This window comes from Electrona antarctica (genome assembly GCF_951216825.1).
Source record: "Electrona antarctica genome assembly, chromosome: 20".
Taxonomy (NCBI): Eukaryota; Metazoa; Chordata; class Actinopteri; order Myctophiformes; family Myctophidae; genus Electrona; species Electrona antarctica.
The window spans coordinates 22,326,364-22,332,363 of record NC_136801.1 but is presented as its reverse complement, the minus strand read 5'-3'; positions in this window follow the sequence as shown (position 1 = coordinate 22,332,363).

The following is a 6,000-nucleotide window of genomic DNA, read 5'->3' as shown; positions in this document are numbered from 1 at the left end:
CCGCACCACCGAGCACATACCGTGTCACATCACTGCCACTGTTATTTCATGTGTCAGCCTATAATTGTAGGCATGCTGTTATAAAGTGTGGAAAGTGGAAGTGTGAGATTGTGGGGGCTGGATCATGGTCTAGGCCTAGGAGGTAATAACAGATGTTGGAATTCACTTTGGTTGAGCATACAGAGAGGTCTCATTAAAGCAATAAGCCACAAGAGGTCTCAGGTTACCGGGTATTTTATAATGGCTGAGAGGTGTAGTGAGACACGTCACACGACGCGTGTCTTTGACATATTGGCAAATATATTGGTTATATCTGATTATATTGGTTGTTCAATTTGACCCACCAGTTTTAGAGATATGTCTTATAAAGTAATGTCTTGCAGAAAACAGCCTTGAAAGGTTCACTTCTGTGGTCTCTAACATTACACCTATAGCTACATGTTTTATATATATATATATATATATATATATATATATATATCTGCCGACCTGTGATGAAAACAGTGTGTTCATACAGGTTGTCATGCTGCAGAATGTCATCATTCTGCCTGTTTGTGTCCCTTTGAGATTGGGTTTCACCTCATGTGATTGGCCAATGGATTGGTTCTATCTTGAGCTGCTGGATTCATCGGGACCTTTTTTTTCTCGTTCATCTGAACTCGGTCCACATCTTGACAAGCAATCGGCGAACACAGAGATCTGTTATCCAGGGGGCCAGCGCCTTCTTGATGCTGTGCTCCAATGTGGTGCATTCAGCCCTATAGATACTCACCACACTCTTTGTATGAGACAATTTGTCTTTTAAGCAGTGGTGGAAAGTACTGTACTTTTTTACTTTGCTGGAGTATTTCAAAATGTCAGTATACTTTTACTTCTACTCCACTACATCTAAGAGGCAAATATTGTACTGTTTCACTCCACTACATTTATTTTAAACCTTTAGTTTCTAGTCACTTTGTAGATTTTGATAATTATTGCAAAGCATACATTATACACTTCAGTCCTATATATATATATATATATATATATGGCGCAAATCCTTTTTTCCTCATATCTTTGCTTCTGGGGGGTCCCCTGGAACAACACATTTTCAGATGGGGGTCAGCTTTAGAAGACATTTTGTAGAATCTGGTCTCAATTCGGTAAACCGCACACGTTCACACACATATCAACCTAGCAAACACAGGTATTGCTGTGTCCCAAGCCTCTCTCTCTCTCTCTCTCTCTCTCTCTCTCTCTCTCTCTCTCTCCGTTTTATTCGTCTTGTTGCTCATCTATCTTGGCGGTCTAAGGCCATCCTGACTAATATCCCAGTGCATCGCGCAGCCTTGTTTAAATTCTAAGGGGCCAGCCACAGCATATGGTGCTTCCAGGGGGAAGATGAGAAATGTGCTGTTGCCCGGAACAGAGAGAGAGAGAGAGAGAGAGAGAGGAGGGGGAGGAAGACATGCAGCGTGATATTTCGTTTTTGAAGGCCGCTAGCCCCTCCAATGCATGGCAAGTGTACAGGGATTTTTAGCCCCATATATAATCAGCTATAGTGTAGATTTTTGTCCAAACACAGACATTAAATGCCATCTAATTTAATCTAACTAGAAATGCACCAAGTGTGTGTGCGTGCGTGCGTGCGTGCGTGCGTGCGTGCGTGCGTGCGTGCGTGCGTGCGTGCGTGTGTGTGTGTGTGTGTGTGTGTGTGTGTGCGTGCGTACGTACTGTACGTAAATTCAAAACACGCGTTCCACCCCACCACAGGGGGTGCAGTGCCCGGTGTCGAGTCGGTTGGACCCACGGTTGTCCAGAACCACCCCAAAAAGGTCTCTGCCCAGGCTCTAGACAGGGCCCCTGCCCAGTGTCCATTATGGAGCTGGCCTGTTTTGACATCATTCTGACGTCTGCATAGACTCCATATTTGGGCATGCCTGACAAAGAACTCCATATATGGGCATAAAAGGGACACAGACATAATATCTGGGTGGGGAATGCATTTCCAACTTGCATCGTTCAAAATAGGCCAGGTTGGGCACCGCTGTAGAGGCTCCAACGGACACCATTCTAGTTGACAATGAATGGAGTATTCACGTCATATGTAGACGAGCAAATCAGCTATTTTCGTCCTACACAAAGATTAAATTCCATCCATCTTCAACCGATTATCCATAGTCGGGTCGCGGGGGCAACAGCTCCACCGCAGAGTGCTCCAGACTTCCCTCTCCAGAGCAACATTAGTGACTTCCTCCTGGGGGATTCCGAGACGTTCCAAGGTCAGTGAGTCGATGTGTTATTATTATTGTTATTATTATATTAAATATTATGATCTCCGTCTGTGTTTTGAATGCTCTCTTGCTGCATGTTTCCGTCTGTTAGCGCCTTAGCGGGCAACGCCACCTTGTCCATCCTCCCCCTGGGAGCAGCATTATATGCTTTGGCTCCAGGCCCTCTGCATTTAAACAACACCACATACCACATGATGCAGCAGGAAGTTATTCAGGCCAGGCCTGGACTGATGAAACAAAACGGAAAGAAAGAGAGAGAGAGAGAGAGAGAGAGCAGTGCAGCTTGGACACTCTATAGCAAAGGATTTGCTAGGTTGATGTGTGTGCAAACATTTCGAAGTAATGACTCCAAGGATTTGCAAGGTTGATGTGTGGGAAAACAATCAATGTAATGGCAAATGTTGTGCGTGCATGGCGCAAGGTTCAATAAAACAAGCCTTTTGAAAATGCTCAGCAAATTGCAAACAGAGACACTGTCCTTGGTGCGGAAATAACAGCACTATGCGTAGCAGAGCCATGCCTTCGGCACTATATCGAACTTTAAATCTTTTAAGGGAGGAAAACTTCTAAGAAGCCAAGAAGGTGTTTTGTTTATGCAGTCTGTATCTCTGTATCTCTGTGTGTGTGTGTGTGTGTGTGTGTGTGTGTGTGTGTGTGTGTGTGTGTGTGTGTGTGTGTGTGTGTGTGTGTGTGTGTGTGTGTGTGTGTGTGTGTGTGTGTGTGTGTGTGTGTGTGTGTGTGTGTGTGTGTGTGTGTGTGTGTGTGTGTGTGTGTGTGTGTGTGTGTGTGTGTGTGTGTGTGTGTGTGTGTGTGTGTGTGTGTGTGTGTGTGCGTGCGTGCGTGCGTGCGTGCGTGCATGCGTGAGTACAATGTAACCTTCAACACCATGGTGGGTTGATGTATTGTACATCTAGACATGGTGATAATGGCCTCTATATTTCACATCTTCAACACTCCCCTTTGAATCTTTCTTTTCCTGAATCACAGAGTGATTCTTTTTTTTTTTTACTTCATATGGCCTTGTGAATTTGCCATATTCTTTGAATATTAGTTCACCTAATAAACTTGATACGATTGAATGTTTTTCTCAACTTTTACCAGATTCATTTTCAGATGAGATGTCTTTCATATTACTTGAGATGTCGCGAAAGGGGGGGGGGGGGGGGACGGACGGACAGACACCCACCTGTAATGTCTCCAGTTCTCAAGGACATTTCTAGTTTGGACACTCTAGTTTGGACACACATAAAAATGTGCTTAAGAAATTAAATGTACAGTATAATGCATGCATGTGTAGCCCCCAGCCAAGGGACCCAGCCTGCAACAGCCCTGCCAATCGGGCTCAGCCCTATTGGCACGACAGGTTGTGCGTTGGTCTGGCGAGTGGGACGCCCGGGTTCAATCCCCGCTTCTGCGCAATGCTACACATGCATCGGTAGTCTGTCCGCTCATTCTTATTATGTGTGTAACCTCGCATCACCTGCTGGTGCGGAGATTCTCTCTCTCTCTCTCTCTCTCTCTCTCTCATGCATCCTGCTTGTTTGTTTCCTTCTAATGAGTCTACATAGAGTTGCACTTTATCAAGTGTTTCCACTGCTCTCTCGCTCTCTCTCTCTCTCTCTCTCTCTCTCCCTCCCTCCCTCAAGTAATGTTAGTAATTATGGAACCCGCTGCTATCAAACCTGTAGCTTTCCTCCCTTGTAGCTTGCTGACTGACCCTCATGGGACTGCAAAGCAATCACTTTTGTTGAGTGTTATCTATTAGGTATAGCACATGCATCGCTTGATCTGTCATATTATGGGAGCAAAATAAATTGTTGAAAGGGATGAAAATATAAAAACGTAAAATGCCTTGGAATTGATGGAGAGTGCAACATAACTCCACTCAACGATTTATGAATAAAAAAATTGCAGCAGGCGGAACGCAGGATTCAACATCAGGGATAAATTGTCGGGGTCTTTGCCGAGGTCCCTTTGTGCGGTAGCTTTTCATACTACATACAGTAGTCCATCAGAATCATCTGTACATAGCACATCTCTAGGTTCACAGAAGTAATGAAGTGGGTGAAATTTGTTTTTTTGTACATCGTTCCCATTGTATCGTTATCTTCCGTATAAGTAAGAAAGGGACGAAGAAAAGGCGGAGGGGGGAAGGCGGGATCACACAAAGGAGATCAAACAAAGAAATATCATCATCATAGACTATATCACCATACATCAGGGGTGCCCAGACTGTTTTGACTTGAGAGCTACTTTCAAAATGAAAATGAAAAGAGTTAAAGAAGTTACCTGAGGGCCTTTGGAATAGTGGTGCTGGAGTTACATCATAAATATAAGACAAACAGACTTGGAATGCAAAATAGAGGGAACAATGGAATTAGCTTTTTTGTATAACTTTGTAATGCTAATGGAATTTGTGCGCGACAACAACCCACAATGCAACATATTGCATTGTGGGTTCACATGCCATTTTTGATGTAAATCAATCAAGTTACCTTAATTCAAGTGATGCAATTTTTTTATTAGGCCTATATATGTTTTAGGGGCATGCCATGTGATCTACTTGCACAGCATTTGTGATCTACTGGTAGATCGCAATCTACCTTTTGGGCACCCCTGGCCTAGGACCTCCAGTAAAGGGTAAAATACTCTTCTTGGTTGTGGGAACAACATATCCAACGATGAGGACCCTAGGCCCAAAGATGTCCCCCTTGCAACTGTTTCAACTTTGGGTCAGCCTACATGTAAAAGTGCCCAAAGTTGAAGGGCAGAGCTTCAACTTCAGCTACCCAGTACCCAAGGTTGAAGCCCTTCAACTTTGGGCAGATCTACAAGCTCGTAGTGCGGCACCGAGTGCCACGCTACGAGCTTGTAGATCTGCTATTTTTCAGTGGGGTACATTTAATCACTGGTCCTGGGTCAATCCAATGGCCTACCACTCCACTCTCTTGATATGTTGTTCCCCAACTCTTGGAGAGTATTTAGGCCTTTTACTGGAGGTCCCAGCCCCTAAAATGACCCCAGGAGGAAGTGTTGACCTTTACTGAATTGCTTCAGTTTGAGTTCATTTGAGCACCAAAATTCAGATTTGGGCACCGTAGCATGTGGTTTTTAAGTGGTGGGCCTTGGGTCATCCTAGGGGCTAGAACAAGGGTGCCCACACATTTATGACGTGAGATCTACTTTCAAAATGACCAGCTCAACAAGATCTACCCACTGAAAAAATAAGTGTACCATTGCTGAAAATAGTTTAAATATATAATGTACCTGGGGGGGCTTTGGAATAGGGAGAAAATATGACAGGCAGTTTGCTGTCATATTTCCTCCCCGTATTTAACTTAAACGCCCAATGCATTCTCAATGGCAATAGCACAAACTTTGGCATGCTACTAGTCCTACATACTTACACCTAGAAACCCCATTCAAACCTATTTAGGTTCATCTTACGGTGGACATGTTTGACTGAAAAGAAATCTTTGAAATGTTTCATAGTTTTAGAAATATAGTGCTTTCAAATTTGATACATTTATAATGGGGCTCAATGGCACGTAAAAAATAACTTTCACCTAGAAACTCCATTCACACATTTTATAATTCAGCTTACTGTGAAGACAAATGCTGGAACTTTTTACTTTGAAATGATTTGTAGTTTCTGAGTTATTTAACTTAAACACCCAATGCATTCTCAATGGCAATAGCACAAACTTTGGCATGCTACTAGTCTTAC